A 27,860-nucleotide genomic window follows, 5' to 3' on the forward strand; every position below is an offset into this window, starting at 1 on the left:
ATTTAATGAAACCATACAATAAATGTTTCCACCACACTTTCAGTAATTTCAACAGTAACAACGTTAATTTAGAGTTTTTTAACTCAAATCATTTTTCCATCATTTTTTTAGCCTTGAGATGTATGCGTGTCATTTTCAGGACTGACATTTTAGCTCTTGAAGATGATCCTGGTTTATAAATGTAGGTAAAAATTCAAAGCTTTGTGTCTTTTCTCCAAAAGTGAGGAAGAACATATTTAATGAATGAATGTGTGAAATTTTTACTGACAGTGTGCTTCATTAGTTTTCCCTTCTAATCAGATCCTGGAAATCAGCTAACAGGTCTCAGAAACACAGGCACACATGTGCTACACATTTCTATCCCCGCAGGTAGTTAGTTAAATGTACCTCCTAAGAACCTAAAAGTGATAATGCCTTTGTTTTTGAGGACCAAAAGAGTTAAAATCTGCACTGTTTCTCCTAGATTTAAAGTTGTAGGATCGGAAGACATTGTGTATTTGGGCAAATACAAAAATAAAACAGGTAAAACATTAATTTGATCTTTAGATTTTAGTGTATGCTGAAGTTACCAGACGATCAGTACTGGACAAACACGGTCTGCCCCTATGATGGGGGTTGCAGAGGAACCGCCACTTCTGCACCTCTCTGGACCAGTTTTCCTGGCTCTGCTCAGACTCCAGCAGGTCTTGTTTGGGTTCAGGGAGGATGGTAGTGGTTTATTTTTCTCCAGAAGAGTCCAAAGAGATGAAATTACATTTGCATTAAAGCAAAAGCTGATCTCTTTCTAACCAAACCAGCAGTAACAGGGTTACAGCCTTTACAAGGTGTTAGAGTGTTATTACTATAAGTATGAACCACTTTGCACTTAACTTGCTTGCATTTAAACTGAGGCTTCAAAATAACCTCCTGGATTTGTTCCAAGATGGCTGCCAAACAGGACTTTGTGGACATCCATAACTTTAAGTTCAGTGCTACTGAAGGTGCAACATTTCCTTTTCGAGTTTTCTTTCACGCCTTCAGTAAACAGCCTGTAACTCAGAAAGTTGTGGAAATGTTTTGGGGATTTTGTTTTTAAAGTTTCACTGCTTTAGTTTTTTTTTCTCTTCTTGCTTTATTGAAGAGAACGAGGACAAGCCCCGACAAGAGCTTAGAGGATTAAGTTCATTCTCACTGCCAGCCTGAATGAAAAAGCATCTGCACAAACACACTTCGCTCACGCGCACATTAATTCAAACACACACATACGTGGGGGGGGGGGGGCCTCAGGACTGAGCCCAGTCAATGGAAAGACCTCATAAGGATGGAGATCCTGCACTCGTGTGTGTGTGTGTGTGTGTGTGTGTGTGTGTGTGTGTGTGAGAGAGAGAGAGAGAGAGAGAGAGATCCAGTCCAGTGAACCCTGAAACATCCTGAGGCGTCAGACTGCAGCCAAAACTGAAACTGAATCTGCTTCGTCTTCACGTCCACACCCGGCTGCGTTCACAGGTTCAGCAGAGTTTGCAGCAGGTTCACTGAAGATGGAGAAGCGCTACCGGACCTTCTGCTCTACTCTTATATGGGAGAAAAGTATGGAAACTTGTTTCCACCTCTGAAAAAAAAAACCATGTTTTTGCCATCCATAACTCAAAATTTCAACCAGAACCAGAAAAAGTAGGTGCACTGTTCCCACAGACTGTATATCAAAGATGGACACTTCACATTCAGAACCCTTGACTATGGAGCTTGTGACATCACCATGTAAGATTTTTGTTGTCAGAAGTGATGCAAGGGTGGAGTGATGCTGTTACTAAGCGTCAGTAACATCCAAATAAAATCCTAGAATTTCACTCACCAAAGCAAGTGGTGAGAAAATCAAGCTGGAGGTGGTGGAGGGGTAAAAGGCAGAAATATGGAAAATAGTGGGAGGCAAACAGGGAAATACCAGAGGTACCAGGAAAAAATGAACAAGGAAACACGAGAAAGAATATTAATTAAAATCTAAAATCTAAATAAATTTCTCTATAAACTCTACCAAAGAACCCAAAACTGTGACAGCTACAGACTTTCTGTGCTGTGTGTCACATGTGAGAAAGGAAAACTGTGAAAATATCCCAAAAGTAGTCATTTGAATACCTATGTAGCCACCATAACACCATCCACTATTTTTCTATATTTTTAGCCTTAGCGTTACCATTTTACACCATGCTAAATGCTGAGTAACCTCCAAGTAAAATCCTGGAATTTCACCAAAACTGGAGCCCAGACTTCTTAAACGTTTATTTGTACAATTAACTGCCCAGCAGGCACATTATTGGTCAGATAATCGCATCAAAAGGCTCCAACAGCACAAACACGGTTCAGAGGTCCAGTTCAGGGACTCCAATTGGCTTAGTTGAAGCCAAGCAGCTACAGCCGCTTGCGTGACCATCCAGCTGTCAGCCAAAGAGGCCACTCCTCCGTTATATAACAACATATTTAGAATGTAATTATAATGTATTCACTGTCTTTAAAAGTAGGATCAGTGCGAGTGCTTAAAGTTCATCAGCAGTGTCTTTGCTTTCTGATGGATTTGAGGTTTATTTGTCTTTATTTTTCTTCATGTTCTCGTCTGCTACACACCAGATTTCTGTGATTTCAAAAATCCTCCAAGAATGAGCTAAATGAAGATCAAATATACGTAAACCTGAATCATTTCTTATCTTAATGTTATTTGGTTTTCTGGTAAATGTCTTTCTTTCTTTGATTCCATCAGTTGTCCAAGCACCTGAAGCTCGTCAGTGACCTCAGCTGTTTGCCGTCTGAGGAGCATGACTTTGAAAATGTTCTTTAAGCCATCAGAGTTTTGCTTCGACGTGATGCTACTCTTTGTCTCTGCTGTAGAACCTGTTCAGTTTTTCCTGGTCATAAAAAAAATGGTTTCTCAGTGAGATGGTCTTGGCCTCTTGAACCCGGCTCCGTGTCCTCGGACCACCCTTCAGCACAATACGCCGACTCTCCACCAGCAGCCTCCATCTCATTAACAGCTCTTCACTCCCAATCAGGCCGGTCCTTTCTGTGTGCCGTTTGCCCTCGGTATTATCTCCGAGCTGAGAGCAGATCATCACGCCGGAGCCTCCTTCATGAACAAACAGAGCTTGTTAAAACCTCCTCGCTCCCACCGGCTCCTTTACAAGTGTGAAAGGATCCCAGAAGGATTCATTAAAGCTGCTGCTGAGCAGAGTGAAGCTGATTTAGCTTCCAGAAAGTCCCCTCATCTCTTTAAACCACAGCACATTTCTGCAGAGACCTCGTTGGTGGTAAAACACCTGCTTGGTTTATCAGTTTTCCTCTCCCGGGCTTTAACATGTCAAACTGGTAATTTACAGTTAATTTGGGGCAAAAGCTTTGTTCATATGACGAAAAAATGCTTTGAGAATTGAAAATGGAAAAGGTTTGTTCTCAATACAGGTAGAAGAATGAGGTGTAAAGTTTAAAAAAACTGAAACTTAGGGATCAGTATAAAAAACTGACCTTCAGAGAGTTAACATATAAAAGCATCCATTTATATATAGGTAGACTGATTTATCAAATATCAAATAAAGAATAAACACACAAAGAAACCAGTTGATCAATTAGTTCATCAAAAAGTTTAATTATCAAGAAATCGACCGAGAAGGCGATGAAGAAATCTATCAAGATCGAGATGTCTATCAAGATGCATGAAGGGATCTATTGTCAAATCAAGCTAGTTAAAAAACCTGTTGTAAAATCACCTATGAAGAAATCTATTTAAGTGTATTGATCAAGGAGTCTATGAAGTTTTTTAATAAATCAGTCAATTGAATCTATCAAGAATTTTGTATTTTTTATTAATCAATAAGTCTAGCATTAAAAAATGTATTAAGAAATCTAGCAAACTATTTAAGCACTGAGAAATCTACAGCAGAATACAAACATTTTGTAGTTTAATCTGTTGAAATTATTTATTTAGTGGATAGATTATCAATCACCATGAAGTAAGCTAATTACTGAGTGCATCCGGTGCTGGACTGAAATATTTAGCAATGAGATTTAATCGTAAACAGGAATGAAGCCTTTTAGTTTGTGTTAGCAGATGATTTTTCATTACCTGCTGCACTATCAAACTCACAGGTGTAACTAATAAAAAGGTTAAAGGCATTCGGGGCTCATGTGTTTCCTGAACTCAGAAGTGAACCACCGGATTTGGTTGCACTCGGCTCGCTCTTATTCCAGATCTTTCTCTGTGATTCTGGATTAATGGCACAGTGTCTGGAGAGAGAAGTGATCCTAGCTCGGAGAGTTAATATCACCTCTGAGTCCGTTCACAAAAGCTTCCTGTGAGGCAACACGGAGATAACAAAGGGCTCTTATCTCTGGACTGAGGAGGAATTCTCTCCTTTCTTTCTGTCTCTCTCGACACCCTTTTGACTCCAGGGTTTGTGTTTTGTGTCCCCACGCTCGGAGGTGACTGACCTGCTGGGAAAAGATGTGTCAGACGAGGTGCTCAAGCCACCAGATTGGAAGAGAGAAGGGGGGCGCTTGGTATCGTGATCCAGATCATGCGAAGGAAGTTCTGGATATCTGCAAACATTCATCACTTTCCAGCTGCAGCCTTTTCAGGAAGTACGAATGGCAGAGTATCATGCACCATTTTCACATTTCACTTGTGTCTGATCAACAACTGAAAGCTTTGGGCTACTCTGTATGTGACAGTTACAGATAACAGAGTTTGAGGGTAAAGCAGAGCTCCCCGGGAGGGTATTGTGGCAAAGATGGGGCCGTTGGGTATGTGCATGGGTGGCAGGAGCGCGAACAAAAACTAAAGCCACGGTTCATCTGAATCAGTGATGAGCAGAAACCTGGTCGAGGCTCTTGGCTTGGATGATAACTTTTCATAAGGATGTGTCTCAAAAGTGTTTAAGAGTGCAGAGAGGGTTTACAAGAATGTGGGAGGGGTTTAATGGTTTAAAATATTTAAAAATAATGTAAAAAACATGGTTTTTACTTATGGATTGTCACCTATCATTGGGGTACACTACAGGGATACGGTAGTGTTTCTGGCTTCCTTGTGTCTTTGAATCTTTGCTTATCAGATTTATGTCTGGCTCTTCTTTTTTGGAAACTGTCCGTCCTGCACTTTGTCTCTTTCTTATCTCACAATCCAAGCACACTGCAGTTTGTGACTCTCGTTACATTCAGCTCTGTCACTGTTTGATGATCTAATGAAGGAGACGGGGAAATTGCTTCAATTTGTTACTGGATTAAACAGAAAAAACATTTACTGACTACATATGAGTTAGCAGCCGATTATAACCCGATTTTTGTGCATCACCATCTGAATGCGTTCAGATTTCCTCAACAGAATGAGGCATTTTGAGATGCCGTAACTTCACAGCTGGGCTTCATTTGGTTGTTTTAATAAAATGAAGGGCAACAGGTTGCAAATATAGCATGCTTCCTGCAGCAGAGAGTCTATATCACACTTACAGGCCATGTTAAAAATGAAAAGTCAAAGAGTCATTCAAAATGTGACCCTTACAGCCAGTGTAACTAGATTACATGTTCAGATTGATGGTAAAAATCCCATTAGGAGAGCAACATTGTGAAAACTCAGCACCTAATAAAGCTGGGGCATGCTGTAGTTGATGATTTACAGTGTTTTTAGAAGTGAGTGTGTGTGCGTGTTTAGACATTCTGGGGGTGGAGGGGGCTGTTGTATTGTTGCTCTGCTGACAGTGAATGAAGAGGCTCAGGCCTTGTTTGGGATTAACGATTCAGCAGCAGAGATTCAGTCTTTGTTCACGCTTGTGTGTCAGTCTGCAAACCTACATATGAAACAAAGGAGAATTCATGAGTTCAGACTGTCGGACCCACTTTACAACAAAAACAGTGTCATTACAAAACACGCAGAATAACTGATGGCTTAAACTTTATTTTGAAGATTACCCTATGGCTAAGGTTTTCTTCTTCTTCCGCTGCTGCTGCAGCTCCAAACGGTCCAATAAGAGCAGCGTCCGACGGCTGTAATCCTGCCGATGACCTTGCTTTGTCACACAAGGTCTCCAAGTGTGTGCGCCAGTGGAACAAACAAAACAAGCAGAGACAAAAAGGGAAGAAAGCTCACATTAAATCCAGCACACTGCTCGCCTATGCTGCGACTGATCGCTGCAGAGAGCTGAGCTGCTCCTCTCTTCCATCACTCTCCTCCTGCCTCTTCTGCTTTTCTTTTCACAAGACATGCAGGTTGATTCATTTAGCTTTGCAGCTCTTTTTTTAGTAGTTTGGTCATCTTTTCTGACACAAAACAGGAAGTTCAACAGGAAAGAGTCACAAGAACTCACAAGAAGGTCAGGAACAAACCAGCAGGTCTAACCACATGACTTTAAAGGGAAATTAAACCATCACTAACTTCCTGCTTCAGCTCTGCTGCACTTACTGTAGCTGGAAGAGTCCAATTAATGGTTGCAATATTAGGGGCGTGGCCTCTTTGACTGACAGCCAGCTGTAGCTGCTAGCTGTCTGCTGGCTTCACCTCAGCTAATTGCAGTCCCTGAACTGGACCTCTGGACCCCTTTGTGCTGTTGGAGCCTTTTATCTGACCAGTAATACGGCTGCTGGGAGGTTAATTGTATTGACAAATCATTCAAAAAGTCTGAGCTCCAGTTTTTGTGGTTGAAATTCTGGGATTTTATTGGGATGTTACTTAGCACGGTTAAAAATGTTAACTCTGTTGCTGGACAGCATTGTGGCGGTTTTCCTGTCTCACACCTGACACACAGCAGGCAAACTTCTGTAGTTACTGTGATCTCAAGGTCTTGTCGTTGAGATTTGATTGGTATTTTTATTTTTAGTAATTCTTTTCTTGTGTTGTCTTGTGTTTCATTTTTGCCAGGTGCTTTGGTGTATCACTTTCCTTGCTTCCCTTTTTCTCGTCTCCCATTGTCTTCTGGAGTTCCGCTCTCCACCACTTCCAGCTTGTTTTTTTTGACCACTTATTTTACTCCATTTATTTTCTGGGCGATAGAGTTAACTTGAAAGTTATTTTAAGGTCCTTTAAAATTATGAATTATAATCATACCTCATCAAGGTCATCTTTAGATGCACCTCCAGAAGGCTCTGAGGCCAGCTGCAACTTTGTATCTCTCAGTGGACATCCTGTTTTCACCAGCTTTACCCCAAATTTGAGATCAGAGCTTCAGAAAAAGTTAAAAGGAAAGTTTTCACAAATTTCCTGCTGTACGCTCTGAGAATTTCTTTTTAGAGACCGACTTGGTTGCGGATTTACGCTGAGCTTAAACCTCCTGCAGGTTTTTAATTTATCAAATCTGCTCAAAAGGTGCCATGGTTTCACACGTTTATACATTCAAGATTTATAAAATGTAACTCAAGATTTCAGCTTGTGATGCTTTCTTCTTGGAAGCAAAGCTTGTGTGTTTGTGAAAACTGAAATGAAATGAATGAATCTGAATCCTTTCACTGGATTGAGCTGGAGGAGATGCTGTTGCTCCCGGCCAATCACAGAGCAGGATTTTCTGTTGCTGTGGTTTAAAAAAAGGACATGCAGACATTGCGCAAGAACAACGTCAACAAGTGTGAGAGATGCAGAGATTCAATCAGGCTCACATTACAATGGAGGAGTGTGTGTGTGTGCGCACGCACCAAGAACACAAAGGGGCAGAAAAGCATTGCATCTAATATCAAAATGATCGAGTTATTATAATAATACATTTAATCATAAAGCACCTTTAAAATCTGAGTTTCAAGTTTCATGGTTATTAAATTTAATGCAATTAAAAGTGAAAAATTATACAAGAAACTTTTAAAAATGATACACAAATGATTAAAAGATTGTTAGATGTGATGAAAAGGATGATGCCACATAAAAAAGTGTGTGATCTGAAGGAAGTCGTTTAAGGTGATCTCTGAAGTTTTCCCATTAGTTGGACGTTTTACTCTAAACTCTTTTTATTCTGGACTCTTTGAAGAAGAAAGCTGCACACACACTAATGAATTCCATTTCAGACTTTGCTAAATGAGTTATTTGGACAGCGAGGAAAACTGCGAAGGGTCAAAGGCAGCTAAGCTCAGAGCCACTCTCAAATAAGGCATTTTCAGAATTGTCAGGGCTGTTTTTTAAATTTTTGCATAAATTTGCTGTTTTCTTGTTTCAGGGTTTGACTGTGAACTGAACGTATTCTCACTTGTGGAACGGACTCTCTCTCCTCTGTCTTAATTGCCTTGGTCGGCCACTCCGTCTCTCTGCAGATGTCTCGCTCCTTAATTTGCGTAAAGAGCAACAATCAGCCCCATCTGTCCCAGTTTTTACTTTCGTCCTCCTCCTCCCCCTGAAAAATCACCTCTGTGCCCCCCTTGCCCTTCACTAAATCTCCTTAGTAAGCCCACCACACACACACACACACACACACACACACACACACACACACACACACACACACACACACACACACACACTCCTCCCATACAGAACCTTGTCAGTGGTGTGGGGATTGAAAGCCAATCAAAAAGCTATAGAAGAGTGCTTTGGTGCACAGGAACACAATCGGGGGTCTGCGGGGTGGGGTTTGGTGGGATGAGGTGTGTATATGCGTGTGTGTGTGTTTGTGTGTGTATGGGGGGGAGGGGGGGGTGGAAGAGAGGTGAGGTGGACCCCCCTCCTGTCAGTCGCAGTGAAAGAGGCTGAGGCCAGCAGAAACGGGGACAGATGGGAGGACTCTGAGGGAGGAATAATCACTGCTTCGTCCTTCTCCTCCGTCCGTCCGTCCTTGCTGACAGGACGCACAAGAAAAATGTGCTGTTTGTTTCCAAAACAAACGACCGCTGCTTCTGCAAGCGGTGGACATCAACATACTTCAGGCTGGAGCAGAGCAATCTCCAAGAGTCCCTCAGATTCGCGTTCTTTCAGATAATTACACACAAAACGTTTTGTGCTGAACTAAAATGATCTCTCAGGTCTTATCCATGCGTTTTGCTGTGCCTGTGTTTGCAGGTTTATCACACACTCTCATTCCCTCATGCCGACTCATGGTCTGACCTCTTTACGAATGAGTTTCTGGGTTTTTGTTAAAAATTTAAAATGTGGTCCTGGTTTTGATTTTACTCTTTTTTTTCCTGGCTTTGAGTTTTGGGATCTTATTCTCTCCTCTACCCAGTGTCCCTCTGTCTCTGTGCTTCTATTACTTGTTATACTCTCAAAGTTGGTTTTCTCTTGTGCATCTTCTTTCAGTTTTTACTTCCTGTCTGTTGGATCGATGTGCGCCTGTGTCTCTGTTTATAATTTCTATTTAGTCCTCTGTCCTCAATTTACTCCTCAGTGTGTTTTTACTAATATGTCTTAGTTTATTAGTTTTACTTTATATTCATTCCAGTCTTCGGTATGACGGGTTTGTCACAAGGCTACTCAGAAATGTTCACATTTTTTATTATTATAATTATCAGTGTCTGATTAATATTCAAAACCTGATTCACCTGTTCAGGACTGAAACCACATGGATGTGTTCAGTAAGTCTCACTGCAAAGCATCATTATATCAGCAGCAGTGAGGAGGATAGTCACATGGTGCCTTCACAACTAAAGCAAAATAAATAAATAAAAACTTTAAATTCTTTTCTGTTTTCAAATATATTATAATTGTGGATAGGATGTCATACATACAACGCCTAATTAATGTAAGTTTACATACACCACAGAAGAAGAGAAAAGTGTAGCTCACGGGTTGTTGCATGCCACATGAAACGTAGTAAAATCTGGAAAAACGTTTTGCACCATTTTCACACTAACTTCAGCACAACATGGTCGAGTTGGTCTCACCACAGCACACCGGTCAAATGTTTGAACTTCAATAGTGAACCATGCACTCGGTTAAAGTGCGCTTGGCTTCACATCACTTAACAGACACAGCTCCAGTAGCAAACTAACAAAACTAACAGACCAAAGCATGTGGGATTTAAGTGTCACCAATTAATTCACAAATTTCATGTAACTTAGCCAAAATTTAGCTGAATTTAAAATTTTAAGATTCTTCTTTAGTTTAACTGGACATTTTCTTTTAAAAGTTTATTCCTGAACCACTTTTCTTTGACTGTCGGCCAGTGTGTCACAGGTTAGCTTCCTCTGTGTTTGTGAGGCGCGTCTTTTACCTGCAGTATTTGAAGATCGGCACATGTGCTCACTGAACACAGGCAACACTTTTCTTTCCTCCTGGCTCTACTCGTGCTCCTCGTTTGTCTGTCTGCAGGTTTCCACCCAGCCCCTCCTCTGCCTGCTCGCTCTCCACTCATCATGTCAGCTTTTTGAGTGGGACTGCTCCGGAAATAAAACGAAAGCCACTGCATTAGAGATCTACCCAAAGCAGGGATATCTCATCTCAGTCTGGGTTCAAACACATGCAGAAACATGTAACTTTTTGGTCAACTTTCATAGGTCAAACTCAGACACTGAATGATCCATAAAACGACTCTATTAGAAAATTGCTTTGAGCTAGAAGGATTTAGATGATCTTGGTGTCTAAATGTAGGTGAAAGGGAGGCCTTTCATATGCTCTAACCTCTTGTGGGCAACTACTTATGCAACATGATAATACGAGCCTTGAAAATTTACCCAAAATGCACTTTTTAAAGTTTTCTTCAGAGAACGATCAGAAACAGATCAAACTTGCAGGATATCAATGTTTGTTTCTGTTCAACGACACCACAGACATTAAACTGGAGCATTTAACTGAAGCTATGATAGATCCTGTAATACTGACACTCAGAGCTGATTGTTTAAAAAAAGCTTGAAAGCCTGAGTGACAGAGGAGGATGCTGGGATATGGTGAGCTGGATGACCCACTGTAGCGACCTCTAAAGAGAGTAGCCAACAGAAGAAGAAGACGACTTGGAGTGGGTGTAAAATTGATTTGGTTTGAGTTTCAAACGGAGCTTAAATGTGTTCTTCAGCCCTGAAATTTCCATGTGCATGTCTCCTGTGCTTATGAAGTCATCAGGGCTCTGCTGGAAAACATAAGGAGATAAGAAATACCACCCTTATCTATTGTGATTGTATTTTTTTTTAAAATACTGTCATTTATCCTGTCAGATTTGTAATTTTCATGCACAACAGGTCTAACCAAGCCGTCTCCTGCAAACACTGACCAAGACTCAAAGTGTGGGATTTGTTTTCATCCTGAACGACATGTCCGCTTCGCTCCTGACAACATTTTAGCGCCTAAACGCACCACAACCTCATGATGCTAAGTGAAGGTGGCAGGTCAGGTGAGGTAAACTTTCCCTCTCAGCTTTTTGGGAACACTTCTGCAGGTTTGGGATGATTGATGCTTCTGTGTGAACATGTAAATCAAGTCAGCCGGAGCACGACTGATGGGGTGATTGATGGCGTCTTTAACAGAGAGCACAATCCCAGATGAGTCCCTCAGATTCGAGTGGTGCTTCTCTTTTGGAGCCTCTATCTGTGTTTTTTACGCCTTTGTCTGAGCTCCCAAAGTGAACCATTGAGACGAGTGAGTCTTGTGTTCCCCTGCAGCCGCCTTTGTGAACCTCACAATGACCATTCAGCTCTGTTGGTGGTGGAGCGGCTTTTCATCTCACACGCCAAACATTGCAGCAGTGGAGCATGAGGCTAGAGAGAAGATCCTCCACAAAAACATGGGTAAAAGGACAGCAAGGAGCTGGAGAGGAACGGGTAAAAATGCAGAAGGGTCACCGCAAGACTGCAGGGAATCAAACCTGTGGAACATTCACCTGTTGAATAATACAATCCTGCAGTCACACAAGTGTCCAAACACAGGTTAAATTTACCCTTTTCCCCAAATGAACAGTAAGAAGAATTAGCCAGATACCCTTGATGTTGAGTCTAGTTTGTAAAAGAGCTAAAACAACAATTTATCATGATTCCGATTCAGGCATTAAATTCAATATTGTTATTTTCAGAGCTACAAATATTCTCTATACAATTACAAATGTGTTTTTAAGGTTCAAAAAGAGTCATATTTAATTTCAGGAACCCAAATTATTCTGGACACACATTCCAGAAAACTGTTTTATTTTCAGCACACTCCCAGTCGAGGAAAAAATCATCAAAATAAAACCACCTTGTGTTTTTGTTTTTTAAAATCCAGAGTTATTTTGTTCTTGGACAACGTTCAAACAAAAACTATGGCAGGCTCTAAAAATCACTGAGGGTTTTTCATGTATGACCTTCACTATCGACTTGAAACTACTTCCTTTAATGAGGATGAGCTGCAGATGTGCAGAGTCGCTCTGATTTCAGGACCCTGCAGAGATGCATGCTCCCTCCTTTTCCTAAGACCTCACACTTATCTGTATCCACGTCCTTTCAGCCTCTCCTCCTCCTCCTCCTCTTCACGCTTGACAGTCGGCTGAGTTTGGACTGTGTCTGCTCTGAAAGGCCTTTGTGTCGGGCCGCTGCGCGTGTTATCCTCCGTGGCCTCTTGTGTCAGTCACAAGAGGTCCGAGGAGCCCGAAGGGGCCGAGGCCCGGCGATAGACTGAGCCCGGGGCCTCCGGAGCTGGCCTGCGGCCCGGAGCGGCCCCCTCTCCGGTCACGGTCTCGTCTCTTTCACTGACAGTTTGTTCTCAATTAGATAGCTTTTGTCCCAGAGTGAAAGCCTTCAGCCGACGGACTCTGCGCTGCCAGCTGGGGAGGGCTTTCTGTGCGGCTCAGGAGATGGCATCCGTGCCATAATGCCGATGTTTCGCTTCTCCACAAACCCCCGCCGCGATGCTCTTTACACTCTCGTTTTGGCTTTTTCAATGCTTTCCCTTTGAGGGCAGCTGAATAGCACTTAACTAGCTTTTTAAAACTTCCTCGATATCTAAATCTCATTGAGAAGCCATGCAGACAGTCAGGAACAGAGGCGCTGGCGCAAAGTGTCAATTGAAACTTTATTATATACAAACTTGGAGCTGGTATCAACAAGGCATTCAGTGCATTCAGTTTTCCATTGTGTTGAGTTGCTGATCAGAAATCTCAGAAAAGCTTATGCTAGTTAGAGATAAATAAAGCCGTTTTCTTGGGCTGTGAATTTAGTCGTGTTTGTATCAAAACACTAAGGCATAGGCTTAAAAATGCAGAGGAGAGAAACTACTGGGTGGTGTCTATGGTTTTGTTTCATATTTAATTGTGATGTATCGAGCTGAAACTTATATTTAACTTTAAGTTTTGTGATTTGTTCTGTTGGTTGCCTGTTTGTTAACATTTATCTACAACATAAGGACAGATTTGCATGAAAATGCTCCCAGGGGTGGGGCTTGGCACAACCTTGGAAGTCAGTCCAGATCTGGGTCCAGGAATGTCAGGAAGAATGTCTGTTTACTGTTTTAAGACCAGGCAAAATTTGCATCACATCTTCATAAGTACAAAACAATTTTATGAGAAAAACTGAAAATATTACAAACTAATCTGGGTCCACATGTCCTTCTGGTCCAGGGCTTGGTGTGGAGGCAGTTTTAAACCTTTTGTGTGTTTGTTATTGTTACTGTTTTTTATATCAGTTTTTGTTATGATGATGACATTTCTAATCTGCTCATGACTGAAAATGAGTCTTTTTGTGTTTTTGGTTCTTTCTTAAATTCACTCAGCCAAAACAAAGGAAGTCTCTTTCCAACAAGGCTATTAATTCTTCTTCGAATGATTCTCTCATGCGGTTTTGTATTTCAGCATCACCGTTGTGTGTTTTGTTGTGTGAAGGACCCCAGGCAGCCCTCAGCGGGGCCTCGTGTGGCCCTCCGACCACATTTGGAAACAGTGCTGATGTATCTGAGCGGCAGATGGCTCAGTGTGTGCAGTTTGTCATCATGGTGTTTTTCAGGTCAAATGTGTGTGTGTGTGTGTGTGTGTGTGTGTGTGTGTGTGTGTGTGTGTGTGTGTGTGTGTGTGTGTGTAACCATTCATTTGTTGTGATAATTCTCTGGTTAAATCTATTGAACAAAACATGCTCACTGCTCATTACTCTGCAGCACTGACTCAACTCTGCTGCAGAGAAACAACACATCAGACAGAGCATCACTTAAACTGTCATTCACACCTCATCTAGACGTATAAATGCCCCATTATGGATTAAAGCAGACACAGTTAAATGAATGTGCAACATGTGCAAATGGGAGGGGGTGAACCCCAGCAGGTCACATGATTTTAATCATAGGAAATGTTCTCTTGAATGAAAACGAAGGATAAAGAAAAAAAGTACAGCACTCAAGGATTATTAAAAAACAACAAAATCACAGAGCCCATTTGATAATTAGAGTTAATTACATCAATGTTTTAAAAATAAAAATACATTAATTGTGGTTTGAATCTTTAATTTTTGTGTCACATGCACTTTGGATTTGCATTTCAGTTTCATACGCCTTTGATAACATGAAGAGTCCTGAAGTCGGTCTGTAATTATAATATCCTCACATCAACACAAACTTCTTCAACTTAAAGCACTTATTCCATGTCTTAATCAGAACATCCTGCAGAAGTGAAACATCGACTCGGCGCAGCTCAACATGATGGCTTCTGTAGATTAATTACAGGGGTTAAAGTGGGAGATGAGGGAACCCATAGGATCAAGTGTTACGGTGCATTGTGGAGAAAAGAATCGCCAAGAAATAGTCACAAAAACTGTCACGGCTGGCTTAAAAAAAGGATAAAAGGAAGACTTTGGTGAGTAAAGCTAATCAGCATCATGAGCTTCATTGTAAACTGATGTGTGTTACCCCTGGTGTAACCTAACACTGACCATGGACACCATGTCTGCTCTGCACCAGTCCAACATAGTGGATCACAGTAAACTTAAAAAACTTTATTTACACCTGAACCATGAATGCATCATTATGAAATATCTCCATACTGTCCGCTGAAAGCAACACCAAGCTGCAGTATGCAAAAAATAAACTCAGCTGATTATAACATATATTGATGTTATTTTTAATGGCAGGTCTTCAATTTCCGATTAAATATGAGAGTGGCCTTTTTTGGAGATGACACTTTCTTGTCCGTACATGACTCTTAGTATTTAGTATTTGTCATGGTCCTGGGTCATTTTGACCCAGTGTTCTTAGTTTTTCTGTAGTTTTGTATTTTGTTTCTTATGTCCATTGGATTGTTTGGTTTGGTATTTGGATTCCCCCTGTGTCCATGTTTTTATTGTGGTGTTTGCTCTGGTACCGTGTTCCCATCCTATGTGTTCTGTGTTCTCCTCATCCCCTCGTATTCATCCTTCTTCTCTGCCTCTCTCTCTGCCTCTCTCTCTCCGTGCTCATCTCTGTGTACTGTGTTGTGTTTAAGGTCCACATCTTGGTGTCAGTATCGTCAGTTTCGTGTCCTCCCTGCTCGGCCATAAGTAATTGTCTTCAGCTGTGTTCCCCGTGTGTTCCCACTTCCCTCGTTACCTTCTGTGTATTTATGTCAGAGTGTCCCTTTGTTCTGTGTTGCGTCGTCCCTCTAGGTTGTGTGCATTTTCCGTGTCTTCCCAGCGCCTCAGCTTTTAGTTGCTCCCAGTATAGTTTTGTATGACTTCTTATGTTCCTGTTAATAAAGACCGGCCTTTGAGTTCATCCCCGTGTGTCTAGAGCCGTGCATTTGGGTCCTCTCTTGCCTTCACACAGCCGCCGCATGACAGTATTAGTATTTATTTATTTATTGTCATTGTCAAGAACAATGAAATTGCGTTTGGGGCTTCCATACAACCCAAAAAAAAGAAGAAAATAATAAATACCCCTTAAAACCCAAGTGTACATATTTAACCCAGTGTGACTCCAATGCAATAAGACAATCCTTAGCAATAATGTTCGTAGAAATTCAGACAAAGACCTGAGAAACATGACAAAATACAACAATGCAACCCATTCAATATTATTGTACTCTTCTGCATTCATGCATGTGCTGAATTGAAACAGTTCTTTGGTGTAATCTCTGTTTTGTTTTGACTGAATGTTCTGAGCCTGAAGCTGAATGAATGTTGTCTAAAGTTCACTTAGTGTAACAGAATAACAGCTGCAGGACAAAGGTGCTCATAAAACATTTTTTACACAGTATTAATGCAGTTTTGTTGTTGTTATTAGCCAAATAATATAAATGTACCAGTTAACTTTCAATAGTATGTATTAGAGATGGCACGATACCACTTTTTTATGTCCGATACCGATATCATAAATTTGGATATCTGCCGATACCGATATGAATCCGATATAGTGTTTTTTTAATCAACAAAACTGTTTTTTAAAATATCTTGCTGCATTTTGTATAAGTTCATACTCAAGTTTAAAACAACAACTACACTAAAGCTATTCTGTTATACCTGTATGCAAAAAAAAATTTCATAGTTCAGCAATACTGATCAATCTAATAAACTCAAACCTACACCATCCTCCCTATTCTGGTATTTTAAAGAGTACTTAGTGTAAATATTAAGCAACCTAACTAATAGGGTTCCAACTCCCAGCAACAAAAATAAATAAATAAAAAATAGGGAACCACCCCTCACGCTCCACCTCATGATGCTTAATCGACGTAATCAACCTTAATTTGATGCAGTGTGAAAAAAAATGCACAGAAATCAATTATTTTTCAATATATTAAAATATTAAATAGATTCAACATCTTTCTTCAACAAAATTGCAGACTGCACAGATGGTACCTTCCCAAAGGAAAAAGTACTATAGCTTACATATTAGTACTATAGCTTATATATTAGTTAGGTATATATATTAGACTTAATAGTTACTATATACAGTAATGGACTTCTATATATTTTACATCAAATTAAAACTTTGGGTGTCAGATAATTATTTATTAAAAGCTAGACATTTTAAATGAGAATAAGAAAGAAAAGTATGTCTTTGTGCCCCCTTTTCCCTGTTAATGCCCTATCGGCCCCCCTGGCTAAACTTTGCTAGATCCGCCCCTGCACAGTTACCAGCGTCAGCTACGTAGAAAAAGATCCTGGTGTAGAAAGTAATATTAAATAAATGCTAATAACAGCTTATCAAGCTTAAACGTGCTGCTGTTGTTTATCCACTGGTTTCCTCTTTCTGGTGCAAAGTGGGCCAAAAACAAACAAGACAGACGGACTCGCGACAGAAAAGCCGATCAGCTGATCATCAAGCAGTTTCATGAATGAAGTAGCTGCAAGAAGAGGCAGTCGCTCCATATATCGTTTGTTAAGCTTAACGCAGGAATGCTTTACAAACATTCAGAGATGGACTTACACACTTGCTTTACTTCTCTCGGGATAACTTTGTCGGAGATGAAATGCCGGGCTGCTAGCGAAGCTCCACATGCTATCCAGACCACCGACAGGTCCCGCATGCCACAGCTGCTCTATCACGTGATGCATACTGCTCCGACGTGCTAACGTTCTGAGGCGAGTTACGGCGTGTTGCAAGTTTTGTGAGGTGCTTTCGTGATATTTAATGGATCGGATTACATTTTTTATTTTTCTCCGATATCCGATCCAGTAATTTAGGTCAGTATCGGACCCATACCGATACGTAATATCGGATCGGTCCATCTCTAGTATGTACTCTGTGATGAATTAAGAGATCAGAAACTCATCATTTGGACACAAACCACTGAAATGTTCGTGTCACAAGCTTATATTTGTTTACCTGTCTTTGATTTAGGCACATTATGTATATTCCACATACAATAGCTTACATAATCATGAGTGTGGGAATCATTTTTGGTCATTATTATCTTTGTTTTAATTCATCATAGGTGCCACATACTATTAGTTTGGAATACACCTGGTTTTGAAACAACTCCCATCTAAAACTGAGACATTAATACCCAAGAGATACATGCAGTGAAATGTGAAATAGTTATTTCCATTGCTGTTCTACCCGATGACTCTGAAAGAGTCTCAGCACTCACCAGCTGCCTGACGTGCCTCATGTGAATGTCTTTAAATCAGTTTTTTTTTTTAAATATATTTCTTTGTCTTTTTTCCAAACATGTTTATCTGCAGTTAATTTTATTCAGCAGACACAAATCTGTCAGGGGCTGGGACACAGCAGTTTCAGTTTGTTTTGTATTTCTGTTTCCTGATATTGTTGGAAATATGTTGAGTTCTTGTGTTGCCACTGTTAGTTTCATTCTAATTTTACTACTTTTATAACTCCTGATTTATAAGTCTTTCTCTTGTCTTCTCAGTGTCAATATGTCGTGTTTCTTGTCTGCGTGTTTCATGTTATCAAACTTGTTTGTCGTGTCTTCATCGCTCCATGTTTCCTGTTATATTTTGAAAGTCTTGTGTTTCTGTGTTTAGTTTTACTCTTCCCCGGTGACGTTTTCATGTTCATTTGTGTCAGCTGTTTCACCATGTGTTTCTACTTCCGCTGATCACCTCCTGTGTGTACAGTGGGGCAAAAAAGTATTTAGTCAGCCACCGATTGTGCAAGTTCCCCCACTTAAAATGATGACAGAGGTCAGTAATTTGCACCAGAGGTACACTTCAACTGTGAGAGACAGAATGTGAAAAAAAAAAATCCATGAATCCACATGGTAGGATTTGTAAAGAATTTATTCGTAAATCAGGGTGGAAAATAAGTATTTGGTCAATAACAAAAATACAACTCAATACTTTGTAACATAACCTTTGTTGGCAATAACAGAGGTCAAACGTTTACTATAGGTCTTTACCAGGTTTGCACACACAGTAGCTGGTATTTTGGCCCATTCCTCCATGCAGATCTTCTTGAGAGCAGTGATGCTTTGGGGCTGTCGCCGAGCAACACGGACTTTCAACTCCCGCCACAGATTTTCTATGGGGCTGAGGTCTGGAGACTGGCTAGGCCACTCCAGGACTTTCAAATGCTTCTTACGGAGCCACTCCTTTGTTGCCCGGGCGGTGTGTTTTGGATCATTGTCATGTTGGAAGACCCAGCCTCGTTTCATCTTCAAAGTTCTCACTGATGGAAGGAGGTTTTGGCTCAAAATCTCACGATACATGGCCCCATTCATTCTGTCCTTAACACGGATCAGTCGTCCTGTCCCCTTGGCAGAAAAACAGCCCCATAGCATGATGTTTCCACCCCCATGCTTCACAGTAGGTATGGTGTTCTTGGGATGCAACTCAGTATTCTTCTTCCTCCAAACACGACGAGTTGAGTTTATACCAAAAAGTTCTACTTTGGTTTCATCTGACCACATGACATTCTCCCAATCCTCTGCTGTATCATCCATGTGCTCTCTGGCAAACTTCAGACGGGCCTGGACATGCACTGGCTTCAGCAGCGGAACACGTCTGGCACTGCGGGATTTGATTCCCTGCCGTTGTAGTGTGTTACTGATGGTGACCTTTGTTACTTTGGTCCCAGCTCTCTGCAGGTCATTCACCAGGTCCCCCCGTGTGGTTCTGGGATCTTTGCTCACTGTTCTCATGATCATTTTGACCCCACGGGATGAGATCTTGCGTGGAGCCCCAGATCGAGGGAGATTATCAGTGGTCTTGTATGTCTTCCATTTTCTGATGATTGCTCCCACAGTTGATTTTTTCACACCAAGCTGCTTGCCTATTGTAGATTCACTCTTCCCAGTCTGGTGCAGGTCTACAATACTTTTCCTGGTGTCCTTCGAAAGCTCTTTGGTCTTGGCCATGGCGGAGTTTGGGGTCTGACTGTTTGAGGCTGTGGACAGGTGTCTTTTATACAGATGATGAGTTCAAACAGGTGCCATTCATACAGGTAACGAGTGGGGGACAGAAAAGCTTCTTACAGAAGACGTTACAGGTCTGTGAGAGCCAGAGATTTTCCTTGTTTGAGGTGACCAAATACTTATTTTCCACCCTAATTTACGAATAAATTCTTTACAAATCCTACCATGTGGATTCATGGATTTTTTTTCACATTCTGTCTCTCACAGTTGAAGTGTACCTCTGGTGCAAATTACTGACCTCTGTCATCATTTTAAGTGGGGGAACTTGCACAATCGGTGGCTGACTAAATACTTTTTTGCCTCACTGTATTTAGTCTGTTTGTTTTCATTCATTCCTTGTCAGGTTGTCTGTTGTTTCTTGCCATGTTTCCAAGTTTCATGTCCAGGTTCGTCCAGGTTCTTCATATTGTTTTTTTAGTTCTCCCAGTTTAGGTTAATGTTTAGTTTTGCATCAGTTTGCTTGCCTTTTGATTGCACTTTTTAAAAATCTGCCTCATTACCTCATGCTGCCTCATTCTTTTGTGTCTGCATTTGGGTCTACTATTCACAATTCATACAGTCTGCTTCTGCATACTGTGACACAAACCAACAATAATAAACATCAAATATCACATCTGTACAGAAGTGAGACGGGGGGGGGGGGGGGGGGGGGGAGGAAATACTAGTTTGTGTTACAAAAGTCAGTGTCACAGCTGTGAAGAAAAACAATCACACAAGACAAGCACATACATTTGAGACAAATAGTTTCCTCCAGTTACAAACAACACGACAACTAATATTTGAATTGCCAGATAATTTTCATCAATATTTCTGCTACTTTACATTCTTTGAAAGTGAAGTCACGTTTGATGAAAATGTTATTAATCCCAGCACACATAAATGAAACTTTCCTCTTCCAAATTAATCAGAGTTACAATAAATAGTTCCCAGCAGCAAGACCCAAAAGTCAGCAATTACTCAATGAAAGAAAATGTATTCTGTTGGCTACAGAAGGTGAAGGTGTCGAATCAGGATACTTTAAATGTCTTTAACCTTTCAAACATAGAAATGTGACTTGTTGAATTAAACACACGATCCGACAGCAAAGCTGCAGTTTGGTCACACGACGGCAGCGATGGCTCATCATCACACCGCTAATCTGATCCGATCCCCAAAGAGTAAGCGAGGCTGAGAAAGAATAGAGTTAAAGAGAGGGAGTGTGGGGAGACTATAGAGAGGGGATTAAAGGCATGTAGGGGTGAGAAGAGAGGGTGAGGGGGGCGAATCTGGTTTTAAATACACAGAATGAGAAAGAAATTAGATGTCTGGGAAAGTTTGGAAAGATTCAACAGGGAAAAAAAGATGCAACAAATGAGAAAAAAATGTAAAAACTAAACTAAAGATGCTGTAAAATGTGCTCAGGTGAAGCAAAGTCCACAGAGAGACTGGTTAGTTCAACATGTTAAATATTTTTTTAATGAGCAGGTGAAGAAGTAAACAAAGAAAAGCAGGAAAACAACAAAAAAGACAGAAGGAGAGAGAAAAAGGAGATAAAGTCTTGCCAGGATTTGAGTTAATCCTCTCAAACTCTTTAGATCCATGGATCCCAGCTTTGGGGTCAGGACCCCCCTGAAGGTCCCACAATAATCCCAGGGGTCAAATGATGATTAAAAACGAGAAAAAGCCCAAACCAAAGTGACAGGTTCAAGTTTTTAAAGCAGCTATCAACATACTAGAAAGCAGGCAGGACCCTTTTTGTTTATCAGCTGACCCCAAGTTGGGTCGTAACCCTTTGGTTGAAACACTGTGAGAAGCTGAATGCCTGGTAATTAAAAATTAAATTTAAGTCTAAATGTTTTCATTGAATTAGAAACTATTTTGTGAACTTTGAATCTAAAGTGTCTACAACAAACTGGTTTGTAGTAACAATGTATGAACGAAACATTGATTTATAATGAAGTTAAGCTCTGAGTGTGTTATTGTTGCCAGGAAGAGTAAGGCAGACAGATGGAGGAGAAGGTTTGGGGGGTAAAGACAGAGAGGTGTCACTAAGGAGATTCATCAGGTGGGCATCAGGTGCTTTCCCGCAGAGCTGGTCTGCCTCTTCTCTCCCTCTCTGTAACTGTAGCTAGTTTCTCTCATTTCTCAGTTCATACATCCTCCATTTGTGTCCTTGCCTCCTCTCTTCACGTTTGTTCCTCCTAAAGATCTGAAAGGAGGACGAGCCACGAGAAGAGAGGAGATGAGGCAACAGGCATTTTAACCAACTGAGACCTCCTCACCTCATTTCAAAGTGATATCAGTTAAACATGTGTGACTCTGATAGTCAAAGTCCAGAAGAGGTGATGCAGAGGCAGTTTGAAGGCTTAAGTCTTTCCTGCAAACAGGACTGTTTTAGCAGAACGTGCTAAGTGGAGGTTGTGCTGACATCAGAGCGCTGCTCGGCTTCACAACAAAGACTCGATAAGCAGGAATCCAAAGACGGCCGTTGAGCTTTGTGTTTTCTACCTTTAAAAGGATTCAAAATGAACAAAGGAGAGAAACAGAACTTCTGAAAGTAGACTCAAGGGAACTCGTAGCCATGGGGGGCTCCCTCAGCGGCGGCTGGGCTCTGAAGCTCCGCCTTTTGTTTGCCATTTGTTTACCTTTGGCCGGCCGAGGTGTGGAGGAGAGGACAATGAGCTGGTAGATCAACAGCTCGGCCTGAATGAGGCGGCACTCCTTTATCTGCTGCCCCCTGAACGCAGCGCACCTCAGAGGGCCGGTGATTAAGAGCCCAACAGGCCACCTCAGGCTCCAAGGCACAAAGGAAGCCGCTCCACTTATCCAATAAAAAAAAGTGTCCCACACAATGAGCGCAGGCGACGTCCTGCTGACATCACACTCCAGTGATCAGTGGAAGGACGGAGGATAAAGAGGGAGCACTCGAACCGACAGACTCTCCTCCTTTCAGGCCGAGGAGGGTGGGGGGTCAGCTTGTTAACTCCTCACTGAGGATACTGAGAAGCTTCAAGTGTGTCGAAGCTTTTTAACTGGCTGTTAGAGGACGAGAAGCAGAGTCAGAGCGGTTTACAGACCGAGGAGGAGGAGGAGGATACGCACCCATGTAACTAACATGTTAGCTCATTTAAATCCTCAATTTAACAATCACTCCCACCATTAAAATGCATCTTAATGGCATCGTTACTGTCCCTGTGAGAGGAAGAAGAACTTTAGGGAAGCATTAAAAGGACAAGGAATCACAAGAGGGAAAGAAGGGGTCATGAGCACAGACTGTATATAAAAGATGGATGAAGCCATCCATTGGTTTGTGAAGCTTGAATTGTGACGTTGGCCACCTCTGAACTGCTTTCTTTTTTAAGGCAGAAGTGACCATGTCCACAACAAGATGGAGTGCAAAGTTAAAAACACCTGCTAATTATGCAAAGAATCCAATCCAAAGAAAATCCTACAATTCACTGCACAGAAACCAGAAATCCATCCACCTGTTCACCTGTCTTCCCACCTGGGTCCTGCACTACCAGGACAGTTTTTCCTCGTCAGTCAGGCAGTTGCATGAAGGATGTTATCCTCTCTATAACTCAAGTCTTTATTTCTAAATCTAGCTACAAGTGCATTAATATGAAAGTTGATCAATGTGGATGGGTCGAAGCTTTACAAAGGAAACAAAAATCCAGAGAGCTTAAACACTTAAAATTAAAAAACACTTTTGGATTGTAGCTGTGATGCTTTCAGTGGATGGATTTGTGACAGGAAAAGAGACTTTCAAAAAACGAGACCTTCTGTGGTCAGGAAGAAACGATCGGCAGTGATGCAACCAGAGACTGTGACACGTCAGTGAAGTTTAGCGACTTCAAGAGCTGGCAAGCCAAGTAACCGTTGGGAACATGAAAAATTCAAACAGGTAAGTCATCTTCAGTGGCAGGCTGGCCAATCAGGACATTTCCTGGTGGCTTGAGGGTAATTTTGGATTGTCACGAATTTGAGCAGCAATGTTATAAAAGCAGGGATGAACAGAAGGACGCTCATCTCCCATAGACTCTGAGCTCTCAACACAGTATCCCCAACACCTTCAGCTCAGGCCAGGATTATACTTTCCAGCATCTGCAAGTCTGCGGATGTCCATGTGCCTGCCTGTTTTTAGTGTATAATTGAGGCCTTAGAGCTACACCTGCTGGTGTGGGATGATCAGACTAACTGGTATTTAAGGCACGATGGCCACATTCAACTACACCCAAGATGCTACATCCCTTTGTTGAGTTTACTTAAGTTTATCCTCCCAAACAACCTTCACAATGCTAACACACCCACATTTACACCGCTGCTATTACACACAAACACGTTATATTTAAAATAATGTTTCTGTTTTAAATCAAAGTTTTCACAATAAATGTTCAAATTATGCTGCTGTGTCTTCTTCTATTTTTCTCACAGCCTGTGGGAAAAATTTCTGGAAGTTTTTAACCACGTAGGGAAAATCAGTAGAGTATTTAACTATTCGCATAAAATAATTTAGAGAAAAGAGAAAGAAAATGTATCATCAACAAGTTAAAAAGTCAGAAAAATATTTTTCCATGCTAACCTGTAAGTTTAGAAATTATAGGAAATTATAGGAAACATAAAACGATGAACGATCACATGCTGACAGTCCTAAGAAACATACAGAGTTAATTTGGCCCGAGTTGTGTGGAACAAATGAAGTTTAAAACAACAGGGCTTTCTTTGTATTACCTGGCTCAACAAAACCTGAAGCCCCAGTCAGAGATAACGGTATCACAATGGTGGTTATTAACTTTCTGTTAACCCAGGTTCTCTGCTTCAGGCTCGGTGCACACTCACATAAAAGAGAGTGTTTCACGATCCCTATGAGTGCCACCTACTCCAATCAGAGACACAGTCAGATGATAATGATAAAATTGTGACTAAACTCTATTTAAAAAATAAATAAAGTAAAATGCAGCACTGTTGCAAATAAGATGATAATAAAAATGCATTAAGCATAAAAAAATTAATAATTTGTCGATTTTGCACAAACAGCTGCAAAATAAACATTTTAACTCCAGTTAATTAATCCCTGAGTTCACTCTCTACCTTTCTAACATGATGGTTGCACTTCAGTGCTCTCAAACTTTAAACTGGACCCATTTAAACATTAAAGCTTTCGGTCTCACAGCCTCATAACAGGGACGTGGAAATCTTCAACAAGTTTCATGTCTAGTCACCTATGTTCCTACGTCTTCCCAGTTACTGTGTTAAGCTTGTGTGTCCTGAGTTTCCGTCTGTGTTTCCTGTTTTACTTTGATAATCCATGTCCTGTGTGCACTGTCTGCAGTGGCGTGTCTAGAAAATTTTTGTTGGGGGGGCCAGGTAGGGGCACAGATTTGGAGAAGGGTGGCAGATGTAATTGGCAGATAATGTTTAAAAAAAATTCTACCAACCGTTAACCATAATTCAATAATCCTATAAACCTAATAACCAAATGCACTTTTAACTCTTATTAGAATGAGATTTTAACCACTACGGTGCAAAGTTTTTAGATACTGCGTTGATAAAGTACAAGAGATACAATCAGTGCTTTGTCAGTGTTTACTCAGCATTCAAGGACAGCAATATTTGCATAGTATTTTTACTGACATATACTGCACATATGTTTTGGGCAAAAACATTTTTTAATATTAAAATACGAACATTTGTAACAAACAATTGACAAATTAGCCAATGCCAATGCAAAACTTTATCTGCCTGTTAAAAAAAGAAGATAATCTTCTCACAAACTGGTGTTTGATTTTGAAACAGGAAAAAAGTGGAGAAACAACTGAAAAGACTAACATTTGAATAAAACCTGAAAGCAAGTAAATACTTTCTATGCTGCCTTATGGTAAACTTTGGTAATATTGATGTATGAAGAACAACACTGGCTGATGATGAAATACAGTCAGCTGGCATGGTGACACTGCCAGTATTAACCTGCAGGGCTGGACTGGGACAGAAAATCTGGCATTTTGACTACAGACCGGCCCACCAGGTATTAAAGCCATAAAGACTTTGAATGAAAACAAATGCTGTTGTGACAGTGATGTACAGTCTTTTTGGTATATGTATGATTTCTATACATTTTACGTCAGATAAAAACTTTGGTTGTAAGATTTAGATAATTATTTAATAAAAGCGAGATATTTTAAATGAGAATAAGAAAGAAAAGTATTTCTTTGTGCCCCCTTTCCCTGTTAATGCCCTACCTGGCCCCCTGGCAAAAACTTCCTAGACCCGCCCCTGCACAGTTACCAGCTGTCAGCTGCTTAGAAAAGGATCCTGGTGTTATTTGTCTCTCAGAAACAGTTCATAACTTCCCTTCAACTCATTCATGTCACCTAAAAGGTAAACCTGTTTCTCCATCACCTGTTCAGCTCTGATGGTTCAGTAAGGACATCTCCTGGTTTCATCTTCATGTTTCCCTCTCACCACATATCCAAACTGACATCATGACCAGCAGCTTTACAGCTGTGGCTCCAGCAAACATCAGCTGATACTAGAAATTAATATTAAATACATTCTAACAACAGCTGATCAAGCTTAAACGTGCTGCTGTTGTTTAGCGCGACATCTGCAGGTTTCCTCTTTCTGGCGCAAAGTGAGTGATAAACAAACAAGAGAGAAGCCGATCAGCTGATCATTGATCAGTTTTATGATTGAAGTAGAAACAGGAGAGGGAGAGGGGAGAGAATGAGAGAAGAAGAGGCAGCTGTGCAGCATAAAGACAGAATAACTCCAGCTTTGTGTCTTTTTCCATTCTAGCTAAAGTCCGGGACAAACTGCGTCTCTTCTCAGCTCAATACGAAACGTGTAATATTTTCTCTGAATGAGGGACCATCCCATTTTTTTAAGGAGCCGTTGGCAACTCTACTAACCTTATGAATAAAATAAAGTTCACTATCAGTAACATCACCCACCTAAAAACTCCATCAAGCTGGCTAGAACGCAGTACGAGTTATTGCAACTGACAGTAAAAAGTCAGCACAACGAAAATAAACTGCACCTAAACTTAGTTTATATCTGACCCAGATAGACTGCAGGTCATAACTTCTTACCTGAAGTTCAGTTCACCTGACACTCGGACTGGCGGCTGCTTCGGGTCTCTCCTCCTGCCTCCATTCCCTCATCCACCTGCTGGCCTCTGTGGAAGCCCCGCCATAGACACCACCAAACAACTGAGTTATTTTTACACATCTGCCAGCATCTGGCCAGCCCACCACCTGTCATTGTTCATGCCATTACAAAAAAAATTTAAAAAAAATAAGCCACCGGGCATATGCCCGGTATGCCCGATGGCCAGTCCAGCAATGTTAACCTGCAACCAAATCTGCAGCTCCATACAGCAATGTTACGACTTAGATTATATCTTATAACTCATAACTCTTATGTTAGCTGCCCTCAGTAGCATACTGTCTGAAATATACGACGGCTGAAATAATTCTTTAAGTGTTATTTTTTCCTTGGTATTCTAATTTCACCGAAGTTTACTAAACTCAACAAACTTAATATTACTTACCGGGACATTTATTCTGTCTTCATTTTCTTTCACCGAAAAATTGTTTCCTGCAGTGCCGTCTTTCGTGCTTGGCTCTCCTACCTTTGCTAACGTGATGCACATAGCGCAGAAGCCGATGCTGCATTCACTTACACTCGGATATCTGAGCTTCACCGTGAAAACATAATCGTACATTTGATTGAATTTTATTGTTTTACCTTTGGGGTGGCACCTGGGGTGGCCAGTCTGGTTGGGGGGGTGGCCTGTGCCCCCCCAGGCCACCCCGCTGGACACGCCATTGACTGTCTGGTTTTGCTTCTCTTGTCTCGTTAGGTCTGATTTGTCCCAGCTGTGTTACTACCTGTTCCCCATCCTCTCGATGTCCTGCTAATGTATTTAAGGCCTGTGATTCTCTCTGTTAGTTGTTGTGTCATACCCTTACTCTGCTATGTTTCTTCCCTCCTTTTTCTATGTAATTCCTAGTTCCCAGTTCGTGGTTTGTCTTCTAGTGTCTTAGCTTAAGTTTTGAGTTTTGTTTTGTATTCGTAGTAGATATTTCCAGCAATAAAGCTTCCGCTTTCAGTTAAATTTCCTGTGTGTGATTCCTGCGTTTGGATACTGCATCCTGCCTGCCTGCCGCACAGCAAACCATGACACAGACAAATACGATTTTAAGGGTTGTTGGAAGCAAACAGGAA

The 27,860-nt window shown here is 41.1% G+C and overlaps 1 long non-coding RNA gene across 1 annotated transcript; it reads right to left on the minus strand.

Moving 5' to 3' along the window:
- Positions 1 to 3,696: 3,696 nt before the first annotated feature.
- LOC308408920 lies at positions 3,697 to 27,777 on the minus strand. The gene is made up of 5 exons (XR_013973871.1): positions 27,184 to 27,777; positions 26,723 to 26,808; positions 10,137 to 10,299; positions 5,926 to 6,039; positions 3,697 to 5,804 (listed from the first exon to the last, which is right to left on the minus strand). It is a non-coding gene; the product is annotated as an uncharacterized lncRNA (long non-coding RNA).
- Between the last annotated feature and the right edge of the window lie 83 nt (positions 27,778 to 27,860).

This window comes from Rhamphochromis sp. 'chilingali', assembly GCF_963969265.1.
Source record: "Rhamphochromis sp. 'chilingali' genome assembly, chromosome: 13".
NCBI classification, from domain to species: Eukaryota; Metazoa; Chordata; class Actinopteri; order Cichliformes; family Cichlidae; genus Rhamphochromis; species Rhamphochromis sp. 'chilingali'.